Raw genomic sequence first — 18,260 nt, 5'->3', positions numbered from 1 at the left:
GTACTGCAGCACAATAAAGGATCTTGGGATATGGTTTGATGAACAACTAACCTTTAATACACACAGTATTAATATAATCTTAAAGTCGTCCAGGGTTCTTGGCTTTGTGGTTCGCAAGTGTAGGGCTTTCTCACTGGAGACCTGCAAGAGAGTTTTTATATCACTTGTATTTTCTCTGCTTGATTATGGTTCAATGGTTTGGCCGCTATTTTACATGAACAGCCGTTTAGCCTTGGAACGGTTTCAGAACAAGTTTGTTAGATTTTGTCTGTTTAAGCTAAATATGAAAATCCCTGATAATCATATTTATGACCATGCATTGAAGATGCTAAATCTAAAAACTTTAAAACAAAGACATTTACATTCAGATCTTATTTTTATATTCAAATTATTAAATGGTCACATAAATTGCCCTGAACTTCTGAAGATGATTTTCTTTAATGTGCCAACTAGAAATCTAATACATTATTTTCCCTGCCTTTTCGTGGTACTAATTATTCATCTCACTCTCCAATTGAAAGGAATTTAAGATTATTAAACTCAGGTGAAGTGGATATTTTAGGCATTACCTTGTCTCAGTTTAGGCATCAAATTAGGGAAATTATTTGAATCTTTTAGTTAATTTTTTTTCAATTTTTTAACTTTTGATTATGGAAGGTATTTTAATTTTTAATATTTGTGATATTAGCTTTTAGTCATTATTCTTTTTTATATTTATTTATGGATTGTAGTTAAGTTATCAGAGCCAAATCAGTGTACAACACCTTACTGTATAATTATTGCAGATCGTCGGTATAATAGTCGCCAATGAGAACCTAGATGATATTGAAAGATAATAAAATCAGTTATTGCCCATTCGATGTTGTAAAACTAGAAATAGATTAAATGCATTTAGAGTAAGGAAACAATTTACCAAGTATTTCAATAACTGGTGAGCAGTTCCATGACAATATTAAATGGTTATGCTTGGAAAAAACTAAGACTGCATAATCCTACGTAATAATTTTATTATAATGTAGAATAATAATGTGTTAGGATGTAGCTCATTTGTTATTGGTTGCCCTTTTTTTTATTTGTTATTTTATTTATTGTTTTCTCTTATTTGTCTGTTTATATCCACCATTATACGTTTCAAAAATTAATTCTACTTACCATCTTTAATTTTCAAATACTTTGCAATATCAGACCGAAGGCTGATTTTTAATTGTGATATTATATAGTTTTTGTTACGGATATTGTACAGTTGAGAATGTTGCCTAACTTTTTCAATAAGTTGTTCCTCCATTTAAAAAAGCAACAACTAAAAACACAAAATGCAGCGTGAAAACCAATCAAAACAACTGTTTAGTCACGCGCGCGGCACGAAAAACTGTCTCAGTCACTGCGTCGCACGTGGCCAGCGCGGCGAATTTGCGCCATTCTATTTAATTTCATTTGTTACAAAAGCGCGTGCTGTGTCATACGCGCGTCAATTTGCCTCTTTCCAAGCCTCATGAAACCTGTTATTCGCCAAAAAGGAATTTTGGACGGCGGTTATTTTAGGGTGACTTGAAATTAGGTAAATTTGACAGTTGTGTTGATAATAACACTTTTGACGTTTGACTTTTTTTATATTATTTGTGGTGCTTCAATCAATAGCCCAGCACTAGTAGCTGGTATGTAAAGGGTGTTTTTTTTTAGAGGCGGAGAACTTTCATTTGGCAACACTGTTTTTTATGACAGCCGACCCGACTGTTCTGGGTTATTTTTAGATTATTTTGGTTTGGCAATTCATCATGAACAGACTCACGCCGGAGCAACGTTTCCAAATTGTTCAAATTTATTTTGAAAGACATGGTTCTATTCGAGAAACACATCGGGCATTACGTGAGTTTTATGGTGCTCATCATCGTCCTTCAGAGAGATTAATTTAAGAAACTGTTGATTATTTTCTCAATACTTTTACTCTAGTCGACAATACGCGTCCCGTAAGACGCCGTACAGTGCGCACGCAGCAAGCAATAGCTGCTGTGCAGCATAGTGTTGATAATGATTCAAATGTATCAATTCGTCGTCGTTCTCAACAAGTGAATTTATGTCCATCCACTTTATGGAAAATTTTGCGCAAAGATCTCGCATTGCGAGCATATAAAATTTAACGTCCAGGAGTTTAAACCCCAGGATCATCTTTTGCGCCGTACATCAGCTGAATGGGCGGAAGGAAAGATTGCTGTTGATCCACGATTTCATATGAAAATTTTTTTTCAGTGATGAAGCACACTTTTGGTTAAATGGTTATGTAAACAAGCAGAATCGCCGAATTTGGGGGGATGAGAATCCACGAGCTATTGGCAAAAAACCGTTACATCCAGAAAAACTAACCGTTTGGTGCGCTTTATGGGCCGGTGGAATCATTGGTCCTTATGTCATCAGAAATGCTGATGGTCAGAATATTACAGTAAACGGTGAGCGATACAGAAACATGATAACCAACTTTTTTGTGTCTCAATTGGAAGCCGTTGCAGAAATGTGGTTCAAGCAGGACGGTGCCATGTGCCATACAGCGCACCAAACAATTAATTTACTGCAAGAAATATTCGAGCAACGAAAAATTTCAAGGAATGGACCAATTGGAGTGGAAAAATGGACCAAGGAAAGAATCAATTTCTTTGGGGCTATGTTAAGTCGCATGTCTACGCTGATAAACCCGAAACACTTGAGCACTTGAAAGCCAACATACGATGCGTGATTGCCGAAATACAGCCTGCAGTACTGGAAAGAGTGTGTGAAAATTGGACCTCTAGATTACGCCACGTACGTGCCAGCCGTGGGGGTCACATGCCCGAAATCATTTTTAAATATTAATGCCAAAAAAAATTCTTTAATATAAAAGCAAATTCGTTCATATCAATAAAATATTTTGTGTTTAATTTCAATTTAAAGTTCTCCGCCTCTAAAAAAAACACCCTTTATATAACTTATCACTACTCCTCGAATGACAGCATGGACTTAATTAACCTGTTGATTCTTATTAGAGCGAAGCTCTTAATATTATACTATGAAGCTATGGTGAAAATCGGATTCGCATATCGGCCATCTTGCTTGGCAAAATTAAGAGAAGCTGAGAGAAATGACGTTGACACTTAGCCTGTCTAGCCGGCGCCTGTTAGTCTGGTCAAAAATGTCAAATGACGTCACGGTTAAGGCTATCGCTTAGATGGGATGTTTTAAATATATATTCTATGGCGCTGTATTGTGTACATGGACGCTGTTCTTAAAACTTCATTATTTTTTTGGATGGAGTTATGTTGGGCCTATTACATTTTTGTATATTTTGGCAAATACAATATAATATTATAGTAGTTTTTGTTTGTTCATACAATCCGTTTTCGAATTTTTTTATTTGTCAGGTGTCAGCCGCTATAACTTTCCTCCTAAGCAGGGTTACTGGCTTACTTGGTAAACCGATGACGTCATTTGACGTCTCTCGGTAAATACCAGAAATCGCTTGTATGAACTATGAAGCGGTATTTACGTTTAGTTTTAACCACCCCTCGCTTGGAGAGCCTATAGAGGCCACCGTTGCCAGGTCTGGTGAAATTTCACCAGACCTGGTGATTTTATAATGAACCTGGTGATTGGTGAAAAACTTTTCGTAATGTAATGGCAATTTCTGGTGATTTTATAAATTTTATCAACTTTGAATATTTTCAACAATTTTTCAGTTACCAGATCTCCAATAATGACTACATTTCCGAACTAATACCACATTTTGCGGCTTCGCGTATTGTAACGTTATCGTGTATCGTGTATATTTGACCATTACTACTGTCTGCGGAATTGTTGCAAGGTGCCAGCCATGTAGGCGTGTACGTCAACTTAACTGATACACTGCGATGTGCGTCTCTGCCGGTTCCATCTACTTCCGCTTTGGACTCATCTGATTCTAATTTATCAGACACCAATGATGCAGAAGAGACCATAGAAAAAAATGCTATGCTCACAAATATAATTCAACTTCTTATTTGCATAAGAACTTGCTTTTTCAAACTAATTAAAAAATTGTTAAACAAAATGAAATAAGAATAGCGGGCTTTATTATAGAACACAATATTCCTATCAATGTAGCGGATCATTTGTCTGAGTTGGTCAAAAGCAGTGGCGGCTCGTGAGTTTTTGGAAAGGGGAGGCTAGGCTAAAAGTTAGTCTTGAAAATCATTTTACAAGTCGTGTTCGATTTTACTTTTAATATTGCCTATTTTAGGTATCCTAATGTAATAATAATTATATATACATAATTAATATTGTTAAATATTTAATTATTAGGTACTTTTTATATATTATTTTTGAAATATTTTTTTTAAAAACAAGAAATATAATAAACTCTTTTCAGTCAACAATTCATACTTTTTTTGGGTCATACAAAATTAGCAGATTTCAAAAAAATAGTTATATTTAATATTGGACCTAAAAGTATCTTTTATTGTCCAGCAAGAACCAGCGCGGAGGTGAGAGTTAAGTCTTGCCAGGAATAGTAAGGGATAAGGAAATAGGGATATGGTATAGGATAATAAATAAAAAGAAGAATTATATCATCAACTGAAACCATATAATGGTTTTATATACAAAAATAAAACAAAACGTAAAAATATTTGCCTTGGTAAAAACTTTGGTTAGTTGCTTATATTGCAGATAGCAGAATATGCTCTAAAAGTTTATAAAAAATAATATTTACATATTTACAAAATTATTCTATAAATAAAAAAAACTCGACTCTAGCAAAACCATGTAATGGTTTTATATATAAAATATAACAAAAACGTAAAAATATTTTCCTTGTTAAAGATTTTGGTTAAGTAGCTTATAATGTAAATAGTATAAATAAGCTTTAAAATAATATATTATATACATACTTATATATTTATGTAAAAAAAATATTTTATAAATAAAAAACTCTGTTCTAGCTAAAACCATGTTATGGTTTTATATGCTGAATAGAACAGAAGAAAAACATATTTTCTTTGGAAAAAACTTTGGTTATTATTGCTTTATATCACAAACAAATACTTAGTAGGAATAGGTTTTAAAACTCTAAAATAAAAATATAATATACATGTTTATGTCCAAGCGAATAAGATAATACTTTATTATGTACAATGTACATACATATATGTATACATTATAGTCATTATAATCAGTTATTTTTTTGTTGTTTTTTTTTAAATTTTTTTCTGTGGACTCTACTCTGGTTTGAAAATTAAGGGAATTCTTTGGTTTTTCATATTAGCAAAGAAGTCTATAACTTCGTCATAAAATTTGTAATTTTTTGTCATTTTTTTTATATACTCTTTTTCGATTGAAAGAAGAGATATATTACTTAGTCGCATTTGGGTCATGGAATTACGGCTATAACTTTTAATTCTTTTGAGTGCTGAAAAATTTCTTTCTACAGATGCCGATGCTATGGGTATAGTCACAGCAATGTTAATAAATTTATACAGCTCTGGCATGCACTCATTTAAATTATTTTCAAACATAAAACTTAATAATTCAGATGGAGACTTACAACTCTGAAACATCTAAGGGTCACTGTAGGTTACAATTAATTCATTTTTTAATTAAATGGGATCAAAAAACGGATACTGGCTTACTAAATTATCCAGTAATTTTTGGGGAAAATCTTTGGAGTAGGATGGAAATTTTTCGAACATTAATAGATCAAAGTAATTGAATTTACTAAGATCGCTGAATCTAACCTTAATTTGTTCACTTATTCTGTGCATTATTTCAATATAGATTTGTCTATAATTTTGTCGCAAATCGGGTAATCCAAATTAGATTTTCGTTTTTTTACTGGCGGCTCAACATTATTATCAAGTTTTTCAAAAATGCTATTAAAATACTTCTCATCATGTCTAAACTTTTGCAAAATTTCAGTCAAATTATTTAATCGATTTTTTGAAAAATTAATGTCTGAAGATTTATTTTGAAAAATTGAGAAAACAAAAAAAAGCAAATGTTTCAAGCAAAAAAGAAAATTTATGGTCTATTAAAATATACTTGAAACCTTTTGCCTCCCTGATACTTTGGTCGTCATTTTTAAAATCCTCACTGTTTAAAATAAAATCAAAAACATCTATTAATTTTTCTTTATGTGTATGCACTGAAAACACAGATCTTGATGTAGAATTCCACCGTGTAGCAGCAAAAGTAGGCATTCGGCTACCGCAAATTTCATTTAGGATGTGACTTCTCTTGGTGGAGTTGGAGAAAAAGGCAGAAAATCCTGACAAATTGGAGAAAAAAATACGACAGTCTTTAATATTATTGCATGCCTTGCTTAAAACTAAGTTTAGTGCATGGACATGGCAATGCATAAAAAGTGCATAAGGCGCTATCGATTTAATTTTAATTTGCAAGCCATTTAAATGTCCCGCCATGACTGCTGCCCCATCATATGTTTGCGCAATTAGCTTACGCCTGAAATCAAATTTGTCGCATTTATTAACCAGGAGATGAAATAAATCGCCTGCAGTCCGCCCAGATGAAACATCATGAAACCCGAAATGTCTCGCCATGACTGCCGCCCCATCATATGTTTGCGCAATTAACTTACACCTGAAATCAAATTTGTCGCATTTATTAACCAGGAGATTAAATAAATCGCCTGCAGTCCGTCCAGATGAAACATCATGAAACCCGAAACGTCCCGCCATGACTGCCGCCCCATCATATGTTTGCGCAATTAGCTTACACCTGAAATCAAATTTGTCGCATTTATTAACCAGGAGATTAAATAAATCGTCTGCAGTCCGCCCAGATGAAACATCATGAAACCCCATAAACCGTTCTACTACCTTGCCGTCTTTGACATACCTAAAAACAATCGAAAGTTGGGAATTACAAGTAATATCCGTAGTCTCGTCTATTTGCCATGCAAAAAAAGGGACTGCTTGAATTTCTTGGAAAATATGCTCATCGACGATATGTGACAAACTTTCAATGATTTCATTTTGAATCGTCTTTGATGTGCCCGAAAAAACATTACCTTTTAAAAATTCGTCAAATTTTGAATCGTATTTACCCCACAACGTAAAAAGTTCTTTATAGTTGCCACGATTAATCGACTCTTCAGGCTCATCATGTCCGCGAAAAGCTAGTTCTTGTGAAGCTAAATAAAGAGTAATGTCAACAAGCCGCTTTAAATTTGACCGGTTTTCACGTACTTGATTGTTAAAAGAAATAATGGCTTCTTTTTGAGCATTATCTAAAGCAGAAGCAATATTTTGTTTTCCAAAAAGCCTTAATTTACAAGACAAAGAAATGTACTCCTTTGATTTTAAATGTCTTTCAATGGACCGAGGCAAATTTTTTAAATCAGAATATACAGTTTTCGACCACGTAGAATATTCAGTTATCATAATCAATAATCATATTTGCTGTACCAAGTCAAATTAAACCCGTGATTTTGTCGATTGTCTGCAGATCGCAATGAAATTAAATGGGGCTGAGGCCTGCCCAAGTCATAATAACATAATATTTGGCATCAAAGCTTAATGAACTAAAATTGTTTAATAGCAACCAGTCTATTAAATCTTCAGCTTGTTTGATTTCATTTAGTTTGTCCATCTTTCAGCAAACATACATTAGAAATGATATGATGATTAATAAAAGAAGCCATTAAATAAAAATATCTTACCTTGCATCACTCAAATACACATAATAATAAATTATTAAACACGATAAATACCTTAAATTAAGTACTAAACACTAACATAGAGGGAAATCCGGCCGCACAATTAAATCGATGAATCGACAAAATCAAAACTAATCAATAAAACCGTTAGCCAAAACCACCTACCTTGCCAAAATTCGCGGGCAAAAGACACGACAATCACCGAAATCAAAACGACTGTAAACTGCTGAAAATTCAAAACAAAACAAAAATCAGGTTAATCAGATGATCGGAGGCTAGCCTCCCTTGGCGCCTTATTTCTCGCGGCGTTTGTCGGCGCCAAATCGAGTGCACGGCCCGTTGGATTTTGACCGCTGGGGGAGGCTTGCCTCCCTTGCTACGTATGGCTTCTATTTCGTAATGTATCGCGTTCTCGCATACGTTCTGCGCCGATGTGGATGAAGCCGGTTAGCTTTCTCTCTTTTCTTAGAACTGTTTAAAAAAGGATGCGAGTCGCGGCAAATTAACAGTATGACGTATGGCTGGTTCGCGCTATATTGGTGTATTAGAAGTTATAGAGTCGGTACTTATTATTTGGAAAAGAAAATATTTTCTTTTTTTATTTTTGTCAAATATTTTTATTATTTTATTACAATTTGATGGGGAGACTAAGCCTCCCTTGCCATCCCTGACGAGCCGCCACTGGTCAAAAGTATATGTAATTCTGGAATTAACTCTTCCCAAGTATCAAAACTATCATGTAGCAAACTGCAATAATTGTAAAATAATTGTAATAATGTAATAGGTAAAGTAAGCTTTGAAATTTTAGTAGACACACTGAAAAAAGAAAAATTCTCGTTGCTTGTTGATGAATCTACTGATAATTCCGCGGTAAAAAATTAGCAATGGTGGTACGCTTGAATAGTAAAGATTTTACAATTAAAGGTGAATTTTTTAGGTTAATTCCCGTGCCGATTCAAGTGCCGAAGGTCTATATAATACTTTTATATATTTTTTTAATAATTACGAAATACCGTACAAAACAAATATGGTTGGTTTTGCTGCAGACGGTGCTAATACCATGATGGGGCGAAAAAATTCTCTGAAAACTCATTTATCGAAAGACATTTCCCATTTATTCATTATGAAATGTATTTGCCATTCATGAGCACTACGGTCTATGTGATTCTTATGCGTGTAAGAAGTTACCCAATGTGTGGGGGCTAGCTAAAACTACCCGTCTTAGCTGCTTTACCCACTTAAAATACTCGGATACAGGGCAAATGATAAACTACGAATTCCTCGAACTCAGAACGTAATTTATTCATACTTGAGTAATAAATGATAAAGAAAACAAATAGACACTTCTTACACAGTTATTGGGAGTATTTAACAAACACTAAACTTAATATTAACATCAGTAACCGCACGATTACAGAGGGCCAAAACACGGCGGCCGCGCGACGTTACTTAATCGTTACCGAATCGATGACAATAGACGACTAACTTATTGTCCGGGGAGCGGGGAAATAACAGCGCGTAATTATAAATAGATTGACAGATGAGCGCTGTTGTCACTACACTTAAACTAATTATGAAATTAAGGGAAAATAATACTGTCCCGAACATTCTCCCACCTGAGAAATATTTTCACATAAAGATTTCTCACAACTCAGGAGAGACAGTCAGCAATAAACTATTATTATACTACAGTCTACTTACAGTCAGTCAACAAAATCACAAATACCTCGCAGGTATTTTGCTGACACGTCCACACCGAGTCACTTTCACTGCCTCAGCCGACCTGTTCAACACATCCTCGGTTCTTCCACTCGCCTCCTCACTGTCTTGGAACGCTTCTGGTGTAGTGGATTCAGGACCAGGAGTTGCTTCCACATCTCGCTCCATAGTAATACACTCCAGTGGGTAAAGTCGTTGCAGGGGTCTCAACAATTCACCTCTGGGAGTTTCTAACCGCACTAAACGCACTTGACCATCTTTACCCGGTAAAAGTTCACTAACCTTACCCATTGGCCAGTCCATTCGCTTAGAATTGTCATTACCGATTAGCACCACGTCTCCGATCCGAACTGGACTGCACTTTGCTTTTTTGGATAGTAACTTCAATTGTCCCATATATTCGGTGCGAAATCGCGCGCGTAAATCATCTCGCAAACGTTGGATATGCCTTGCTTTACGACACAAGGAAGCGCGGTCAACAGAATCACAGTCAGGTAAACCCCAGTCGGTTTGTTCGCGCAAAAACAAAGATGGAGTAAGAGGAGCCAAGTCCGTGGAATCCTCGGAACAATATGTTAACGGTCGAGCATTGACAACAGCTTCACAGTCACAAACCAAGGTTAACAATTGTTCAAAGTCCAAACACGCGTGACCCAACATTTTCCGTAATAGCTGTTTAAGAACTCCAATCAACCGTTCCCAAAACCCACCCCACCACGCCGCTGTCGGGGGGTTAAACTTCCAAACGATACGTTGCACACTGGTATCGCGTAAAATCGAGTCCCAATCAAGAGCCGATAAAGCGTTTTCCGCACCAACGAAATTAGTCCCGTTGTCGCTATAAATCTTTTTAGGTCTACCGCGCCGAGCTACAAAACGACGAAACACTTGCAAAAAACCCGCGGTCGAAAGCGACGTGCATAACTCCAAATGAACCGCGCGGTACACCGCACATGTGAAAAGACACAACCACGCTTTTTGTCCAGTTCTCAGGAATAACGGGCCAGCAAAGTCCACGCCGGTGATCTCAAATGGAATTGCCAAACGCACTCGATCCAGAGGTAACGGTGGTGATTGAACAACCAAGGGTTTTCCATGCTGTCGTTTGCACACTACACATCTGGATATGACACTTCGAATACTACGTCTTCCTCCCATAATCCAATATTTTTCTCGTAAGAGACTCAGTAGACCTTGGGTTCTAACATGGCAAGACTTTGTATGCTCGAACCAAATCAAACTCTGTACTAAAGGATGCTTGGCAGGCAAAATAACGGGAAATCGGAAATATTCAGTATCTTCCCTGTTAGACACTCTTGATTTCAATCTAAGCACTCCCTTTTCATCATAAAATGGTTGAAGATTGCTGATATTTTTATCATCCTCTCCCGAAAAACACTCTTGCTGGATCAATTTAAATGCCAAGGTCTCGGCAGCCGTAAATTCTTCAGCACTTAACTCACCGCTTTTCTTATTATCTGAATGCGTGATGTTATAACAAAACCGGAGAATCCAACCAAGCATCCGTATTGTCTTGTGATAATTCGAAAAGTAGGATAAATTCCATTCACTCTGGATATTTAAATCAGCAAGGGCTAATACCAGCTGTTTTCGTCGCTCCTGTAAAATCTCCTCTTCATTGTAGTTTGGGTTTTCCAAAGGCCATTGGTCTGGTTCCTGATAGAGCCACGTAGGTCCCTCCCACCATTTAGCTTCAAATAATTGCTTTGGAAAACAACCCCGGGAAGGCAGATCTGCGGGATTACAAGCCCCTGGTATATGTCTCCAATGTTCCGCTATGGTTAGCTTTCGGATCTCCATAACCCTATTCCAGACGAATGTTCCCCATTGATCTTTTCTTTGTATCCACGATATTACCGTAGATGAATCGCTCCAAAAATAACAATGTGCGGTAGTATTGAGATTTTCTCTGACATTCTTAAAAAGTCTTGCACCTATTACTGCGGCCAAAAGCTCAAGCCTTGGTATCGTCATTTTCTTTAGTGGTGATACCCTAGCTTTACTTGCTAACAGAAAAACATTGACTTTTTGGTGCACAACCACTCTCAAAAAAATCGCACATGCATAAGAATCCTTGCTAGCGTCACAAAAGGTATGTATGCTGACATCTTGTATATTGCTCCCACCAGTCAAAGTCCATCTTGCAATTCGTATTTGCATCAGATATGGTAGTTCTCGCACCCAGCGTTTAAAAACTTGTGCATACTCCTCATCCACTGTTTCATCCCAAGTCAGTTGCTTTACCCACAGTTTCTGCAATAATAATTTGGGAAGCAATACTGCTGCTGACGTAAATCCTATGGGATCAAACACTTTCTGAGTTAACGATAGAATTTCTCTCTTAGTGACCACTAAATTGTCAACATCAATTTCTAAAAAACCTGGATTAAGAGTTAGAACATCTTGGTCGGGATGCCAAATTAAACCAAGTACAGGGCAGGGAACAGATTCTTTTTCTAAATTACCAATTCTCGTGTGCTCCCACCCTCTCAATTCGAATTGTCCTTCTGCCATGATTGCCACAGACTCGCGAATAAAGATAGCTAAAGTGTCACCATCTGGCACACTTGTGACACAATTGTCCACATAAAAGCTGTGCCGTAATCTCTCAATAGTGTCTCGTGAATAAGAACTGCTTCTGTCACCTTTTCTGAGGAATTGCTCAAGATGATACTCTAATGTCACACCTAATAGAAAAGGACTGCTATTCACTCCAAATACAACTCTCCTGAATCTAAAAACAACCTCATTGTGCTGATCATCTTCCCACAGGAACCTTAAAAAATCACGATCATTTTCATGCACGCTGATTTGCAGGAAAGCTTTGCGGATGTCCGCTATAACTCCTAGTTTATATTCTCGAAATCTTAAAAGCAGCGACGGTATCAACTCCACAAGATTCAAACCCTTTTCTAGACAATTGTTAAGTGACGGTTTGTTCTTCTCATGCGCAGATGCATCAAATACCGGTCGCAACTTTGTGGTCATACTGCTGTCTTTGATTACTACCCGGTGCGGAAGGTAATGACCTTTATTAACGTGCACTTCCGGGTTAATCCGTTCGATAATTTTCTCTGCTTCCCACTCTTTAAACACTTGGTCACACTGTTGAAAAAGTCCATCTCGTCTCAGTTTGGTAATATTGGACTTCAATCTCTTTTGAGCCAGACAGTAATTAGAAGGGAGGGGAGGGTGTCCATCAACCCGCGGTAATCTAACCTCATATCGCCCTTCATCGTTGATGCGAACTGTTTCAAGAAATAGCTCCTTAGCTGCCATCGCCATTTCTTCTTTAGTTCTCTGCTCCGTTGGCTCCTTAATACCCAGAGTATCCAGTTCCCAAAGTTGTTCTATAGAGGCATCCTTCACAAAGAGATTTAGAGTTGTCATAGCAGCACTTATATTTCTCTTTCCATTAGTTACAACCTTTCCTATGACAGTCCATCCCAACCTAGTCTCAATCGCCATCAGACCACAAGACAAAGACTTTTGATTTCCCGTATACAAAATACCAGCTACATCTGCTCCTAACAATAGCTCTATGGGCCCGGCATCTTGGGAATCGGAAAGTTGAATACCTAGGTCTGCCAGTTCATCTGACCATTGACCACTAAATATTGGAGGTATATTACTACATATAATAGGCTGATCCAGAGCCTCCATGGAAAACACAAAGTTTTCACCACTTAATGTAATATCATAGCATTGATGGTCATAACCTGCCTCTCTACCTCCAAATAAACAATGAATCACCTTTTCAGAGCGCTTGGATTTATATTCGAGTTGAGCAGCTGTTGACTTCAAAATATAACTCCTCTGGGAACCACTATCCACTAACGCCCTCACTGTCTTGTACCCATTTAAACCTTTTAGTTGGACTCGAAGGGTTTGCAAAAATACATAAGTGTTAGTGTAATTCGCCAACGTCTGATCACGTACAACAGTTCTCTCTTCTCGAACGTCACTGCTTTGACCACCATTATAGCATTTTTCCTGTTTGGAAGCGACTTGATTGACTGACAGACTAGGACACATCAAAACAAGGTGGGATTTTTCACAAACAACACAATTGAAACGCCCTCTACACCTTCGAGATTGATGACCCACTTTCAAGCAACGGAAGCAAGCTTTCTTACTGGACAAAATATTTTTCTTTTCCTCTAGTGACATTTTATTGGCTTTGAAGCAAGAGGCACTTTCATGAGATCCGCCACAAAAAATACAACTGGCAGCATCGCAATTTACAAGACCCGCGGCAGTGGAAACTATGTCACCTCTAACAGACTTTCTTTTCTTAAAATTATCGTCATTAGAACACAATCTGACACCTGACATAGGTTCCGTCAAACCAAAACCGTCTGCGGCCAAACTAATCCTCTGTTCATTCTCCACCTCACTACTGAGGAATTTCATTAGACCTTTTAACCTCAACTCTAACACAGAACCACCAGGATCATCAGGGACATCGCTTGGAACACTGGTTACTGAAAAGGGTGAACGCTGCCAAACTCGAAGTAAATCTGGTGGTAAACATGACTCAATCAACGGAAAAAGTAAAGCTGAACAACTTTCCGTTGTAATACCCAAAGTCTCGAGTGCCCGCAATTGTGTCTCAATTTTATCATGGAGCATAGTAATGTCCACCTTTTGTTTTCCAGTAGCGCTACCCAAAATTAATTTAAGAAGTTCTCTGATATAGACCTCAATCTGCATGTCTTTATTGCCGAACCTACTTTGCATACAATCAATAATTTTGACATAATTCTCGCTTACAACTGGAAAACTTTCAACAAGCTGTCTTGCTCGACTTCCTGGGATTGTCGTCTGCCACAAATACTCGATTTTGTCATGGTCATCAATGTCAGAGTCACTATGGATTTTCTGGAACTGGCTCCAGAAAGACAACCACCCCTGAACACTACCATCATAAGGTTTTAACTCGATGCGAGGTAATTTAAATTTTCGCTTACCTTGACTTTCTCCTGTCATCGAATTTACACTAGGCACAATACGAGTACTAGACTCTAAATCGGCATCCACGAAAAGTTTTTCACACCTTAGGTTCAGTTCACAAAACCGTTTGATATACATATCACAACTGTCCACCTCGGTAAGAAGTTCATCTTCCGATGCGTCCTCCAATAAACTCTTAAAAATCGCACTATCCCGCACTTTCAAATCTTCTGCTTTCGGTTTTAAAGTCTCCCATAAAACACGAATAGCCTCATTATTTTCCTCCGAACGGGGGCCATCTAACAAATTCGCGAGTTCATTGGCTGTTCTCGTGAAAGATCCACGGTAAACTTTTCGAGCCTTTTTCTGAGCTTCTAGTTCCTGATCCATGGTAACTAGTCAAAACCACGTCCCACAGGATATGTGATTAACCAAAACAATATTTCCCAATATACAGAATCTTGATTCAAAATCCAAACGAACTTATCCGTACTCTTAACTGTGAAAACTCAAGCGTCGATTTACCACTGTAAGCCGAAGTCCTGTCACGGTCGCCAAAATGTGGGGGCTAGCTAAAACTACCCGTCTTAGCTGCTTTACCCACTTAAAATACTCGGATACAGGGCAAATGATAAACTACGAATTCCTCGAACTCAGAACGTAATTTATTCATACTTGAGTAATAAATGATAAAGAAAACAAATAGACACTTCTTACACAGTTATTGGGAGTATTTAACAAACACTAAACTTAATATTAACATCAGTAACCGCACGATTACAGAGGGCCAAAACACGGCGGCCGCGCGACGTTACTTAATCGTTACCGAATCGATGACAATAGACGACTAACTTATTGTCCGGGGAGCGGGGAAATAACAGCGCGTAATTATAAATAGATTGACAGATGAGCGCTGTTGTCACTACACTTAAACTAATTATGAAATTAAGGGAAAATAATACTGTCCCGAACACAATGCATTAGAATAGTTTGTTAGAAATACTTACTCTTATTTTCAGCATAGTTTTAAGAAGTCAGAATTTTAAGAATTTCAAACCTTTCTGAACATAAGGCCCCATAAACTTTTACATCCAGCACAGACGAGATGGTTGTCCTTAAATGCAGCAATATTGAGAGTACAATACTTTTCAGAAATATTCATCACATTGGAAAATACAAATTTGTTTTGTTAAAAAATATCGGACTTTTCTTATAATTCCTTGCGTAAACAAAAGTAGTTCAAAATCACACAATAACATCAGGAAAAATTTATTCAATTTGTATCTTAGGTTATGTGCTAATAAAATTAAATTTTTACTGCCTTCGCCACCTAGTATCAAAAAATGTATAGTGAATTGCGTTTTATCAAACAATTTAATTACTAAGTTGTACACATACTTAGAGCATGCATTTTCTTTGTTTAAATCTAGTAATATAACTTTAAAAATAAAGTTTTAAAATTTCTGGTGATTGATGATTTTTTTTTAATCTGGTGATTTTTCATTTTTTTTCTGCTGAATTTTATTTTTTTTGAACTGGCAACACTGATAGAGGCTGATCATTTAAGTTTGTTTTTGATTTCAACGTATGCTGGAAGCGTGGGTTGGGATGGTTTTAAAGATGCTATTTTTAATCCTAAAAAGTTATCATCAATTAATATTTTAATTGATTTGCAGCAATTCCAGGTCATTTCATTTATTACCCTTATTTTTTTGTACCGTCAATTTTTAGTCTGTAATAAAATCAAATTCAGTTGGTTTCAATCAAGATATTTCACCTATCATATACATATTTATTTGAAACTTGGTTAGCTACGTTTACAACTCGTGTACCAAATATTTAATACTTTGATCAAATGACGTCATAAGGACTATTTTTTCGGTGTAAATGGCAGCGCACTAAAATTTGATACCCGAATTTGATGCTTCCAAACAGAGTAAGTTAAATTTATTTTTTTTCGGTCTAAACACCTAGGACCTATTTTAGTACCAAAATGACAAGTTTGACATTTTATTCGATGTTAACTTAGGTTTTTATTTTTGTATACAAAAATAAAGAACAAGAGGAAGAGAAGGATAAGTGTAGGCCTTAAAAAATATTACTTTATATTTCTTATTTTTAAACAACAATAACACTTTTAAAGATTTATAATTCTTCGTCTAAATTGATAAACTCCCTTCAATTGACATTTTGATCCTAGAGATAAACCTGCACTAATTTAACCCTCAAAATCAATCCCTGTAAGCAGGGCTGTACTAACTAAAAATAATCTGTCATTTGATCCATGGACCTAATAGATCCGCGCGTTGTAAATGTAAACGTGTGATAAATATTCCTCTCATTTCCTTTCGACAATTAAAAAATTGATTAAAATAATTAAGACTAGGTAGATTTATTTTAAATGGTTCTGATAAACAGTAATAAAAGATTTTTCAATTTCCGTCAGTCCTCATTACAGGAAAGACATGGAGAGAGAGATATGCAATGTAAATTTTAGAGACTTTGAGCTATAGAATTCGTTCTGATCAGTTCTCTCCAACAAATTTTAAAAACTTCTGGCTTTACACTACAATACATATTTAATTAAAAATTTGTTTTTTCATTATTTTTTACATGAATCATTCAGAGAATTTATTTATAAGGTGTTCACTGCCTATTTCTTCATTTTATTTCATGCTCATATCATACCACTTCCTATGTTCGTTCAGTGAGATGAGTATACCTATAAAGACTAACAGAGCTGAACACCCTGAATAGATCAGAGTAAATGTTTTTGTTATAATTTGTTTATTTTTTTATTTTCTGTTCCTTATTTGTCTTGGAATTAAGTTTTTTTTCTTTCTTTCTATACTATAAGTTGTGATATATACTATATTAAAAGCTGTTTTCATTTTCAAAGAGTTTATTTGCTATTGCAGATAGATATATTTTTTAGATAATACTTAAGAAGGTTATTATAAATTTTTATAGAATATTTCATTTAGGTGCAGTTATATTTTATGAACATATGTATCTTTTTGCTCTACATGTCTGGGTGTGACAGGTTTTGTTTTTAAATCATTTTTAGTAATATAGATTATGTATTATTTTAACTTGTGTAGGCTTATTACATAGATGTTAGTACAAGTATTATCTGAAAAGATTAACTTAATTATTTGCTAGTTAAACTATATACTTTATAAAATGTTCCTTTTTTTTGGGTCACAATGTTGAAGACTAGAATCTGCACTGTAGAAATTTGAATTTGTTAGCCTTTTATAGTTTTGTAGTTCAGCACTAACAAAATACTTTTAAACATTTTTAGAATAATTCTAATTTGATATAATATCTGTTATAATGAATTATTGTATATTATGTATATAATTTTAAGTAATTATATTTCAGGAAAATTAAATAATAAATGTATTGAATAAAAACATTATTTTATTTCCATTATGAAATTGGTCTTGTACACTATTGTTAACTGATTATTGGAGTACATTTACTAATTTAGATGTGTAAAATAAAGCTGAAGAATTTTATTTTATCTTGATCAATATCCGATGCTAACACCTGAACAAAAAGTAACCTTTATGCTTATTGCGATTAAATAATAACATGACATTTCTTATTAAGTAAAATTTGAATTTTCCCGCCTTAATTTGGCGACGCCTTTCTACTATTTTGATTAGTTCAATTAGTTACGTCAAACTGTCAAGTTAGTTACAATGGTTTCCGTTGCCAAGCGCGAGACTGACGAACTTTTTTTTACTTCCGTAGTTAAGCTGTGTGCGAGGACTCTAGCAGATTTCTCAGAAGAATTTCGATCAGTTTGCATGCAACCACCACTTCTCTATACCAAATGACACAGAAAAAAGGGAACACTTAATAACCTTTTTACTTTTCAAGATAA

This window comes from Anthonomus grandis, chromosome 15 (assembly GCF_022605725.1).
Source record: "Anthonomus grandis grandis chromosome 15, icAntGran1.3, whole genome shotgun sequence".
In the NCBI taxonomy this organism is placed as follows: Eukaryota; Metazoa; Arthropoda; class Insecta; order Coleoptera; family Curculionidae; genus Anthonomus; species Anthonomus grandis.
This window is presented reverse-complemented; position numbering follows the sequence as displayed.